This window comes from Ranitomeya imitator, chromosome 3, assembly GCF_032444005.1.
Source record: "Ranitomeya imitator isolate aRanImi1 chromosome 3, aRanImi1.pri, whole genome shotgun sequence".
NCBI classification, from domain to species: Eukaryota; Metazoa; Chordata; class Amphibia; order Anura; family Dendrobatidae; genus Ranitomeya; species Ranitomeya imitator.
The window spans coordinates 352,677,252-352,690,720 of NC_091284.1; the positions used below are offsets into that span (position 1 = coordinate 352,677,252).

Genomic DNA, 13,469 nt, shown 5'->3' on the forward strand with positions numbered 1-13,469 from the left:
GTAAACCTTAATGTTTTACAATGACAAACAGCAAACATATAGAGGCTTAGAACTGTTTGTGAAGTGAATAAACATTTATCAAGATTGTGTCACTGTGAGCATTGTCTGTCACATCTCTAAATGTTTTACAAGAAATGCAGCTATATGATTGTCTGAATGCATTCGGAATACAGTATTTCAATCTTGGTTACAAATCACCATTTGTATATTTTCCATTTGTACATTTGAGGCAGACAAAGTTAAGGCTTGCAAGGAGAGAAACAAATATAGTGGACAAAGCTATATTTTTAATGAACTACTGAGGCAAAGTAACAGCATTGCTTTATCAAATTTATGTGAAGTATATTGTGTCCAATGTTAGCACCAGGCAACACAGAAAGGAGCTTTTCAAGTGAGCTCTTTAAGGTACACAAATGTTATGAAGTGTTTTCCAAGAAGGATGTGGTTTCACTAATGGGGGGTACCTTTTGTAAAAATAGATTAGTGCCATCATAGCCCCCCTTGACCAAACGTCACCGCCCTATAACAGTACAAAACACGTTCACCCTGGTGATCTAGTGGCAGTTAAACAAGAGACATTGCAGGAGTCAGAGTTAAGAAGTAGGTCCAATAGAATGCCATGCCCAATTCCGTAATATGGACTGAATAAAATAGTGCCATCATAGCCCTCTAGATCTAAATGCCCCGTACAGACCACGCTCACCCTGGTCATCTAGTGGCAGTTAAAGGACACATTGCAGGAGACAGACTTAAGAAGTAGTCCCAATGTAATGTAATGCCCAATTCCCCAATGTGGGGTCCTGTTTTTACAAAATGAAATAGTGCCTTCACAGCCCCCGTGCCCAAAATTCACCGGCCTATAACAGTACTGAGCACGTGCAACCTGGTTATGTCGTTGGAGATAAGGAAGAGACATTGCAGGAGACAGAGTTAAGAATTAAGGCTAATGTAGTGGTGTGGGACTCTCAGACTTTTAATGCAGTGCATGATCTGCCAAACAATTCCCCAATGGCAGTTTTTTAGTGCAATCACATGTCCCTAGCCCAAACTTCAATGACCTATAACAGTACTGAGCACGTTCACCCTGGTGATCTAGTGGCAGGCACAGGACAGATTGCAGGAGACAGAGTTAAGAAGTCGGCCCAATGTAATGTCATGCCCAGTTCTCCAATGTAAAATCCTTTTTTTTAAATAAGAGTGCCATCACAGGCCCCTTGGCCAACATGCACCGTACAGAGCACGTTCACCCTGGTGATCTACTGGCAGGTACAGTACAGATTGCAGGAGACAGAGTTAAGAAGTAGGCCCAATGTAATTGCAGCGCCCCAGAGTCCTGGTCGTTGCAGTAATGTTATTCTTCCACCAGGGGGAGTGATGTTAAGTCTGAGGGCAATAAAGGAGATGTTCTGTCCAGGTATCACAACCACAATACACACTTCACACTCCAGGCCGCCAGGGGGAGCCATGCTTCTATCTATTAGGGCACTCCTCACAATTAGGTAAAACTGGCAGTCTAGACAGAAAGGGAGAAGGAGGAGAGGAGAGCAGTCGGAAGGTGTGTGGGAGAACGAGGGTTCACGGAGCTGCGCCTGCCCCACGTGCGGCAGCATCCAAAGAAAGAGACATTGAAAGGAATTGTATAAACATATTTCACATGGTGGGTGCCAATAGAAAAAATGAAGTGAAGGAGGTACTGATAAAACAATTACATTTATTGAAAAACAATCTAAAAGTGTGTCATACATAAAGTAAAATTAGACATGAAATGGGGGAACGGCGCCGCTCACATGACCGCAGTGCGTTCCACTGCGTGTCATGGTGCGCAGGTCCGGAAGTCCCCTTTGCAATAGGAGAAGCGGCACTGCTGACGTGCGCGATTAACAGACCCATACGGACCTCCCCCTCTGATATAAAAAAGACCGCCACTATCCACCTATCAATCCACGCCCCATTTTGAAGAAGCTATCCTGCGAAACGGCGCTTGTTGGGCGCGGGGGGCCTCCACAGCACCTTATCCTCCATCTCTACTCCAGCACACAGTCTTGGACACATTACAGGTGACTATTCTTGTTATTGGATACTGATTAGGTGCATCTATGAGTACTTTTCCAGGCACATAGTGATATTTATCGCTCCCCAGAATCACTGTATAGCTTTGCGCCAAATCTTCTGGGCTTTTTCTGCCTTTTTTACCTCATTGCCCTTCCTATACTCCATACACAAGTACCCTGTATACAACTCTGTGCGCTGGGCACTATATTGTTATCTGGAATCCCTTAAGCAGCTTTCCCTATTGACACACATGTAATAGATGCAATAATCTGTGGATACACATGTGATGTATTGAAATAGCCGCCTGTCTTGGGATCCCTGTTTATACTTTCTAGTACTGTGGTGTGCCTCCCTGGTATTTGGAGGTTTCCGTTCCCCCATTTCATGTCTAATTTTACTTTATGTATGACACACTTTTAGATTGTTTTTCTATAAATGTAATTGTTTTATCAGTACCTCCTTCACTTCATTTTTTTCTATTGGTACCCACCATGTGAAATATGTTTATACTTTGTGGAAGTGACTTTAGCCTCTAATATATAAGGACTATGGGAATAATTGAAAGGAATTGTGTTGCAGTGAGTGAGAAACGAAGTGATAGCAAAAGGAGAGGAACATCAGGGGGAGACCAGCTAGAAGCAGGCTGCCTCCTTCTGAAGCGCAGTACCGGTAGCTAGAACACTGAGTGAGTAAGGATCTCTATGCTTTACTTCAGAGACTGGCAGGACAGTTGATTCCATGTTAGCTGCCCGACCATATACCCAGGAGGCACGGTGGCAACTTGTGGGGGCCGGGGCGTCTCTAGGGTCCCTATAAAAAGACTCAGGCCACCAGTCATACTGGTTTGTCCAATCCTATCCATCAGGGGGACAGAGAGGAAGAGACGTAACACCTAAAATAGTTGTGAGGACCTTACCGAATTGCTCAGCAGGGAGGGACTACAACACTCAGGCGCTAGAGGAAGGCTATTGAATTCCACCTGGATAAGGGGACTCTGGATTTGCCTTCAAACCGGCCGGACTCTGCCTACCCTGTGGTCCCTACCCTGGACTGTGGATGCTGAAGCCTTCAGTAAAGGTAAAGAGACTGAAACCTTGTGTCCTCATTATTTGCTGCGCCTTACATCATCCACCATCCACCATCTACATTCTGGGAAGCCCTGGGGATACACTTCACCTGTGGGAAGGTATACCATCTAGCTGCCATAACAACACCTCAGCGGACCCCTAAGCAGCGTAGGTCACCCTGACCGAATACCACAGGTGGCATCACGAACATTATCCCTTTAAAGACCTTTCCCCCATTTTACAATGGACGTCCCCCTAGGGCCACGGACCGGGTCAGCCACCTTCCTCCTCCTCCTCATTGCCTACCAATCCACGTTGAGAAGACATAAGGCTGGTCTGAGTGTAATTGCCCTGTATGTTTCCTTGCTCCATGTCCTCGTGCTCCTCCTGCAATGCATCCTCGTTGATTGTGAGCAGAGAGTTTTTCAGAATGCTGAGAAGCGGGATGGTGATGCTAATTATGACAAACTGGGTGACCTACTTACCGTTGGCTGAAATTGCTGTTAATAATCGCTGTCAGGAATCAACTGGTAAGTCCCCATTTTTTGGGGCATATGGGTTTCATCCGCAGTTTAGTTAGTTCAATGGTGATCGCCCTTCTGGTTTACCGGAGGAGGAACGGTTCTCTTCTTCTATTTCTACGATTTGGCAGGGAGTGATTGACAAATTGGCAAAAGATGGGCTCCAAATATAAGAGTGTTGGTGATCGGAGACGTTTGGTGGGTCCGGACCTGAGTGTTGGTGACTTGTTGTGGCTGTCCTCAAGGAACATTAAGCTAAAGGTTCCATCTTGGAAATTGGGTCCCAGGTTTATTGGTCCCTATAAGATCCTAGCCGTAGTCAATCCGGTAGCATTCCTCCTTGCTCTGCCGCCTACTGTTAAAATCCACAATGTGTTTTACCGTTCTCTTCTCAAAAAGTACGTGGCATCTGCAGGATCTTCACCTCTGCCACCTTCTCCTGTCATTGTCGATGGTAATCTGGAGTTCCAGATAGCCAAGGTCCTAGATTCTCGTCTTGTTCGTCGGTCACTTCAATACATGGTACATTGGAAGGGGTACGGTCCTGAGGAGAGGATGTGGGTTTCAGCTTCCGACGTTCATGCGACCAGACTGGTTCAGGCCTTTCATGCGGCCCACCCAGATAAACCTGGTCCTGAGGTTCCGGAGGTCCCTCATTGAAGGGGGGGTACTGTCACGGAGTTACCGCAACAGAGCAGTACCAGAAGACCACGGCGTCTGACGGCTTCTGCTTCTTCGCTGAGAAGAAGCACTTCTCCTGTGTATTAAAGGTGTTTTGTTTTCTTTCAGCAGGACAGGGGTTAAAAGGTCATGTGGAAATTCCTGCTTTCAGCTGTGCTCGGTTAGCCACTCCTCTCTCCTATAAAAGCTAGGCCTTCTGGTCAGATCTTTGTCTGAGATAGCACTTGCTTGATAGACCTGGAGTAGTGAGGAGCTGGAGTTTGGAGAGCTGGAGGAATTTATTGTGCGACAGTTGTATGGTTTGTACGCTTGGAAAATTCCTCATCCTTACCTGCTTTATTTACCTTACCCATCCTTCACACCCTAGTGGATACCTTATTTTTTTGTTATTTGTGAGAGCATATTTTGTGTGAGTGGAGTTTTCTTTTTACCCTTGTCTTTGTTTCCCTGTTTGTGTACTGTTGTACACAGTAGCGCCTCTCTTCCCTGGGTGGGGAGAGGGACAGACGCAGGGCAGTAGTCAGGAGACAGGGCGAGGGCGGAGGCCCCGGCATCCTCGCCATCTGAGGTATCCCGGGGAACAGGGCGATTTAGGGCACCCCCTAGAGTTAGGGCCAGGAAAGGTTCCCCTGGTCCCAGTTTACCCGCCAGTCCAATCGTGACATCCGGGCAGCTTTTCAGAAAATGTTGAACCACGAGGTTAAGCACATGGGCCAAGCAAGGTACATGTGTGAGCTCACCTTGCCTCAGAGTTGCGACCAGGTTATAGCCATTGTCACACACGACCATGCCTGGCTGTAGGTTCAGCGGTGTCATCCAAACATCTGACTGCTCTTTTAGCGCTGTCCACAACTCTTCTGCATTGTGCAGTTTGTCACCTATGCAGATTAGCTTCAGCACAGCCTTTTGCCGCTTGGCTGAGGCAGTGCTGCAGTGCTTCCAGCTTCTGACTGATGTGTTGATTTCAGACATGGAGGATGAAGAGGAGGGGGAGTGTTGTGAATTCAGCTTTTGGGCTCCCTCCGGTGGTTGTAGAGGGTAATGCAGTTGTGACTGGACTGCAGGAGTGGACAGGTGTATCTACTAATTGCAGAACTGACTGGGGTATATAGCTTTGCTGGATCCTTTGGTCAGTGCCAGTTGTCCATTGTTCTTGAAGGATTCACTTCCCTGCTGGTCTCTCCAGTTTGCTGTGTTTTTCTACAAAGATAAGTCCTGGCTTTGTTTTTGCTGTCCACCTGCAGTGGACCTTATAGTTCTGTGCATTTTCATGTTTTTGTCTTGTCCAGCTTGGTCTGTGAAGGATTTTTTGCAGCCTAGCTATTTCTCTGGAGATGCAGATATACCCCCCCTGTCTTTAGTCAGATGTGGTGATCCGTATTTTCTGCGGTGGATATTTTCTAGTGTTTTTATACTGACCGCATAGTACTCTGTTCTATTCTTTCTTTTTAGCTAGTATGGCCTCCTATGCTAAAATCTGATTTCATATCTGCGTATGTTATTTCCCTCTCCTCTCACAGTCAATATTTGTGGGGGGCTATCTATCCTTTGGGGATTTTCTCTGAGGCAAGATAGGTTTCCTGTTTCTGTCTTTAGGGGTAGTTAGACCTTAGGCTGTGCCGAGGGGTCTAGGGAGTGTAAGGTACCCCCCACAGCTACTTCTAGTTGCGCTGCTAGGTTCAGGGTTTGCGGTCAGTACAGGGACCACCTTCTCCAGAGTACGTCTCATGCTGCTCCAAGGCCACCAGATCATAACAGGGGAGGTGCAGGAGCTGTAGACTGTGGGGGCAACCCTGAATAACGTAGGGCCAGCAATCCTCGGCGTGGGGAGGATGTGTTCCATCCCAAGGTCCGACTGGGTCCCGGCTTCCACCATGTTAACCCAGTGTGCCGTCATTGAGATGTACTATCCCTGCCCACAAGCACTTGCCCACGTGTCCGTGGTTAGGTGGACTTTCCTGGTAACAGCATTGTTGAGGGCACGGGTAAAGTTGTGGTGTAATGCCGGTACTGCAGACCGGGAGAAATAGTGGCGACTGGAGACCGAGTACCTTGGGATGGATGCTGCCATCAGGTTGCGGAAAGCTTCCATCCCAACAAGCCTAAAAGGCAGCATTTCTAGTGCAAGCAGAAGAGAAATATTAGTACAACGAAGGAGAAGTAGAAAGGAGCACTCACCATCCAGAAGAAATGTTCAGTCTTTATTGTGGCATAAAATGTATAGCAAGGTCTCACAGGAGAACGTGGGTGTCACGAGACACGGCCGTTTCGCGCTGCTGCGCTTCTACGGGTCTAAGGTAAGACTGGGGGGAGGGGAACTTTATGCGATCAGAACCCTGCAAAGTTACCGCCCCTACCTCAATGTCAGCTGAGACAACCAGACACTTACTAATCAGATAAAATGAACAAACAGATTAAAAACAACACGTAACAACAAATGTATTGTAACACTTAATGAATGAACTATTTATACAGTACTATGGGAAGACTAACTCCATTTACAAGAAAACTGTCATATCTGATCTCTCATTGAGACCTAAAGGTCCTGTGGCATTGACTCTCAGTATCCATTTCTCCTCCCTCTGAAGTAAGTCTATGCAGATCCCCACCTCGCGGAGGGAGTTTAACCCTTTCTAGGCCGGCAAACCGCATCACTGCTGCATTGCCTTCATGTTTGACTCGTAGGTGGCTAATCAATCGGGGGACCCCTTTACCTGTCTTAATGGAGTTGCAATGTTCCCTAAATCTAACAAAGAGGGGGCGGATAGTCTTGCCGACATAATAAAATCCACAGGGACAAAAAATTACATATACTACATGCGTTGTTTTGCATGTTATCAAATCGAGGACTACATGACGCACAGGTCCTATCTGAATACATTTATCCACTAAATGGAACTTACAAAAATTGCACTGACCACATTTAAAATTACCTTGCGGTGTTCCGGTTTGTAGCCACATATGTCTTTGGGAAACTACTCTATTGTGGACCAAAATGTCCTTCAAATTCTTACCTCTACAGCAGGCAAAGAGAGGTCCGTGGCTAGTGGGATCTGTGAGAGCGGGGTCTTTTTCTAAGATATGCCAATTATTTCTAATGGCCGTTCTAATGCAATTATCCATAGGGCTAAATTTAAAACTAAAAACAAGTCTCTTTTGTAACGTCTTTTCTTTTTTTGCCCTTACACCTGTATTATCCTCTACCTCCGCCTTTTTTTGTGCATTATCCAACACTTGTCGGGGATAACCTCATGCTCTGAATCTATTATAGAGTTCCTGGGATTGTCTTCTGAAACCTTCATCACTATTGTTTATCCTTTCAACCCTCAGAAATTGGCTATATGGGAGGGAATGTGCACTATTGTAGTGTAGAAGGGAATTAGTTGCTGACGATTTTTGAAACACTTCTGTCAATATCAAGCCTTCATGGATCCACAATTTCACATCTAAAAATTCCAAACTTAACCCACCAAAAACTGATGTCAGTCTCATGTTCATGGTGTTAACCTGTTCTAGATGACAAACAAATTGGTTGAACTCCTCTTCAGTCCCATCCCAAATAATAAAAATGTCATCCACAAATCTTAGAAACAGTTTTATATGGCTCAGGAAGGGATTGATGTCTGCATACACATAGCGATTTTCAAAGATGGCCAAAAACAGGTTAGCTAGGGTACATGCAACCCATTGCAGTCCCTTCTACTTGCGCAAACCACGTAGAATCAAATTGGAAGGCATTGTGTGTCAATATATATTGTAAGCCATCACAAATGAAATTAATCGTCTTTGAATCTGTTGCTGTGCAGGAGAGCAATTCCCTAACTGCTTGTACCCCTCGGTTTTGCGGTATACGGGTATAAAGGCTCTCTATATCTATTGAGGCCATAACAAAGCTTTCTTGCCAAGTGAATTTTTTCAAAACCTCTAAAAAACTCTTTGTGTCCCGTATATAGGAAGGAATGTCAGTTAAAAGGGGATGTAGGAGCCAGTCAAGATATCTAGATAATGGTTCTGTCAATGAGCCTACCCCTGAAACTATGGGGCGGCCAAGTGGTGCTGTTAGAGATTTATGTATTTTCGGTACATGGTACCAGTGTGGCTTTTTCGGAAAATTAGGGAGTAACTTTTCTGCCTGCTTAGCTGAAATTATTCCCCCTTCCACATAAGTTCTTAAAAATGTGCGTAAATTATTACTATAGTTAGGTGTGGGGTCTATTTTTAGTTTCTGATAAGTATCAATTTTAGACAGCTGAAAATGTGCTTCCGCCATATAAAAATCTCTAGACAACAGCACAGTATTACCACCTTTATCCGCTGTACGTATGATCGTATCTGACCAACTTTTGATATCTCTCAATGCCGCCTTTTCTATTGTAGTCAGGTTGATGGGTGATTTCTTATATAAAAGAGCTTCGACTTCCTTTATGACCTGTTTTTCAAATACATCTATCACGTTGCCCGGTGTCACTGGTGGCATAAACGTGGAGGGCACACCTCCTGTGAAAGGAACTCTATCCTGAGACTGAGTCTGTGTTATTTCCCCCTCTGGATTAGTAAGGCTAAGTAATAATTGGACATCATTTAGGAACCCCACGTCTGCATTCTGATCTACCATAAAGCCCAAAGGGCCTACTCTGCTAGGAGCTGCGGCGCTGCTGTGGGGAGGTGCTTCTTGTGATGCTCAGTCGTCCTGGTTACGTGCCCGGTCATGTGACCGGAGCACGTGACCGGATGACGTGCACACTGAGCGCCGTCCCCGCGGTGATGCCGCATCATGACGCCGATGCGCCGCGTCACAGGTGTTTTACATCCACACATTAGGGGGACTATATATATAAGGGCTTCAGCAGACAGGCCACTGTACCTCCTGACGAAGCTGCCGTCGCAGCGAAACGCGCGTCGAGGTGTGCCTAGTCTGTACGACTCCCTTCTTTTGGGCTCCATTATGTCTACAGGTATGTGTGACTGCCATATCGTTACCTCCATGTGATTTTGTTATCTGATGTGGAATTGTTCACATACGGTATATATTGCATATATATTGCAGGTTAGCCGCACTTCCAGTACTATTTATGAGCCTTTATGTTTACATGATTCCCACACATCTGTGGTAGTTATTCTATATTAGTTATTATGCAAGGGAGTCGGACCAGTCTTGTGCTTCTGTTATGACCCTGTATCTATGGTATATTATATCTCACCAGTTTGTTATACTGTCTTATATGTATTTTTTATAGATTTGTTCTAATAAAGTGTTTGGTGTTTTTATCATTGATCCAGTGTCTTCATGGGCTCTCCATTGGTTTATCTATATTATATATGAAGGGATCTTATTTATTTCTATGAGGGTGTGCTATTTTTGTTACATCTGTATTTGTCTGTGTTTACAGATACCTCTACTAATGCATACATGGACTTCCGCAAACGTGATAAAGTCTGGATTAACCAGTTAGGGGTCCTGTTTGGTGAGAAGTCAGGGGCTGATGCGGAAGCTGGTGATGTGAAAGATTTGAAAGCTAATATTAGGAGTTTACTCCACACACGTACTAAGGTGTGGTGGAATAAGGTATCATTAGAAAACTATCTTCAAAAAGACATCATTCCCAGGGGGCTTAGAGTCCAGATCTACCCCACATCTGATTGTGATTCAGCATTTACGAGCAAGTGGGAAGATACGTTATCTAGATGCTCACGTACATTGTTGGAGTTACTAATCGGGTCTGATAAAAAGAAACTTGACAATATTGAAGGTGAAATTGACTCTTTGAGAACCAAGATTCAAGCCACCCTAACGGTAGAGGAGTGCAACAAATTTGACAAAGAAATTGAGGCTGAATTAAATAAGTGGGAACAAGATATACAGAGTCAGAAGATTAAAAAGTTCCGCAGAGATCAACAGGATTACGAGCAGAGAAGAGTCTATAGGTGGCAATTTAGCAATAACAAAAAATCTAATCAAAGACAGCATTCAAGGTCTTCATCTATTATATCCACACAATCTGAAGAATCATGTGGAGAGTCTTTTTTAGACAAACGGGGTGGGGTAGGAGAGGCACGACGGGTAGAACAACCACCTCAACAAGCCGCCACCCCTTTCCGTCCTATGAATACGCGGAACGCAACAAGGAGGGAGAGACGACAACCTCGGTATTAAAGGTAATTAACCTCTCGGAGAGAGTGCTCACATCCACACAAACACAGGTTCTAGAGAGAGGGCTGACTTTTGCACCAGTGGCACCCTTTAATACCTTTACCATGATTAAAGACTTAGAGCTCTTCGCTAGGAAGCTGAATTTCAAAAAATTTTTTGCTAATCAGACGAAAAGTATTTCCCCTAGTGATATTGAGGCTAGAACCCTGTCCGATCTTGAGGATCTTCTAGCTGAACAGGAGACACAGAGTCAAGTAAGTGTCCCCACGTACCTGTATGGCCGATCACAACATTTCCCCCCTAGTGGGATATGCCCTAACGTTGACATTTTTGTGAAATTAGTAAAAAAAGATTTAGCCAATATTCCAACAAAACCCACAAATTACAATCTGTCAGCAATGCAAAATAGAGCTATCAAAGAACTGAAAAACATGAAAGATATAGTCATAAAACCTGCTGACAAGGGGGGTAATGTTGTGATCTGGCCAACAGATATGTATGAACGGGAGGCATTCAAACAATTAAATGTAGCCCAGTGCTACAGACGACTAACAAATAACCCACTTGAATGCTACAAAATGGAATTAGAATCCATACTCAGGTTGGCTAGAGATACTGGTGTCATTTCCACCAAAATGATGGAGGGACTTATGGTGGAATTTCCCATAGTACCTACATTTTACCTTACACCGAAAGTCCATAAGAATACTACCAACCCGCCCGGTCGACCTATAGTGTCAGGCATAGGGAGCCTCACTGAAAAGATCTGTAGGTATATTGATTTTTATCTCCAGCAGTGTGTAGAGACCCTGCCGTCCTTTATAGGCGACACAACAGACATCTTGAATCGCCTCAATGGTATACAGCTTGAAGATAACATGTATCTAGTGACCTGTGACGTTGAGTCACTCTACACATCTATATGGCATGACCATGGGATCGCGGCGTCTAGATTTTTTCTTACTAGTGCCCATACCAATGAACGACTTTGTAGTTTTATTTTGGACTTGCTTTATTTTTCCCTCACTCATAACTTTTTTGTTTTTAAAGACCGTTACTTCCTACAGCTCCAGGGAACTGCGATGGGGGCGACTTGTGCGCCCTCATACGCTAATCTTTTCCTGGGGCTGTGGGAACGTGAGGTTGTCCAAAATACAGAGGGTATTGACGCCGTGGTCTCATGGTCTCGCTATATAGATGATGTACTTTTTATCTGGCAGGGTTCTGAGGCTTCTCTCATTTCCTTTCTGAACAGGTTGAATGATAATCATCTGAACATCAATCTAACGTGGAAATATAGTAAAAAGGAAGTGGAATTCCTGGATGTGTCTCTTGTGAGGGATGGCGGGGGATTCATTTCCACTGATGTCTTCCGTAAGTCCACTGCCACCAATGCTTTATTACATGCCACGTCTTCGCATCATCCTCAAACCTTTAGATCAGTACCCATCAGCCAGTTCCTTCGTATCAGACGTATTTGTTCTGATGACCATACATTTGAACAACAGGCCATGGTCCTCAAGAGGAATTTGCAACAAAGAGGATACAACCGTAAGGTGATCCGTGCAGGTTATAGGAGGGCCAAGTTTGCGTCACGTGACGCACTCCTGGCCCAATCCAGACATAAGACTCCAATGGAAGATAAAGAGAACTCACTGGTCCGCTTCATTACCTCCTTCAATTCCGAATGGAAGGGGCTATCGAGTACCTTACGTAAATATTGGCCTGTGCTCTTGGCAGATGAGGATGTGGCACCACACATTTCGACCTATCCTTCTGTAACCTGGCGTAGGTCTAGAAATTTAAAAGATATACTGACAAAGAGCCACTATGTTGCACCCCAGAGAACATACTTTACTGAGAGAACTGGCCCTAGGTGGGGATCGTTTCAATGTGGTAGCTGTTCTGCATGCCGTTTTCTGGAGAGAACTTCCACATTTGCCAATAGTAGTGGTAATAGAAGTTTTTCTATTACCCACTTTATTAATTGCAGAACAGACAATGTGGTATATTATGCCAAATGCGAGTGCAATCTGATATACATCGGCATGACCACGCGGGAGCTACGTGTGCGGGTGTTGGAGCACGTACGAGACATCAAGAATGCGGCCATGGCAGTGGATATAGATACATTAAAAACGATACCTAGGCATTTCAGGCAACACCATAATAGTAATCCCAGAACATTTAAAGTTAGAGGGATCGATCGGGTGCAGCTAGGTATCAGAGGTGGTAACTATAAAAAGGAGCTTTTAAAAAAGGAAACTAGATGGACGGTGGATCTGGACACGATGGCCCCCAATGGGCTTAACGAATATATTAGCTTTAAATCTTTCTTGGACTAGCGCGAATTTTATTCATTGTTGTTTGTCTGTTGTCTTTGTGCTCATATACTACTTTGGTTTTATCGCTTATCCTTTAGGTTTCCTTCTGTTCCCTTTAGTCTTATGTCCTCCTTATTCTACCTGTTGGCCCATGATGGCGTATTTAATAGTCTTACGGCTGATGGAGTCTTAGGACCCCACTCTGTATTATATATTTACCCTTTTTCTTTTTACCCCCATTCTAGCTACAGTTAGTAACAACATCTTCGGATCCTGTTTCGATGCCCACCTCTATAATAGATTGTCTCTTGGATGTACGGAGGACACGGCGATTTCCTGGGAACACTAGTGGCATGTCAAGCAGAGAACAAAGAAATTATTCATGATTTTAGCACCTCTTATTCTCATTACTGTTCTATCATCGCTGTATCACCATAATAGTTGTGTATACTCTTAGATTCTGTACATCATGTGCTACTGTGTCGGATATTCAGGTCTAGTCTACTGGCAGGGCTTAGATTTGTTAATTTATTTATATATTACCTGTTTGGATTGTGTACGGCCAGTTGTGGCCCCGTTTACTTACCTGCCGTCATGGCTAGCTAGATCCTTTGTATGGGTATGGGGGGTTACGGATGGGTATTCTACTCTGGGTAGGTTATCTACTATGGGA

General features: G+C 44.6%; 1 long non-coding RNA gene across 1 annotated transcript; it reads left to right on the plus strand.

Moving 5' to 3' along the window:
* Positions 1 to 9,865: 9,865 nt before the first annotated feature.
* On the plus strand, positions 9,866 to 13,129 carry LOC138672092 (uncharacterized). Its single transcript, XR_011319571.1, has 3 exons — positions 9,866 to 10,477; positions 11,728 to 11,846; positions 13,042 to 13,129. It is a non-coding gene; the product is annotated as an uncharacterized lncRNA (long non-coding RNA).
* Positions 13,130 to 13,469: the final 340 nt, after the last annotated feature.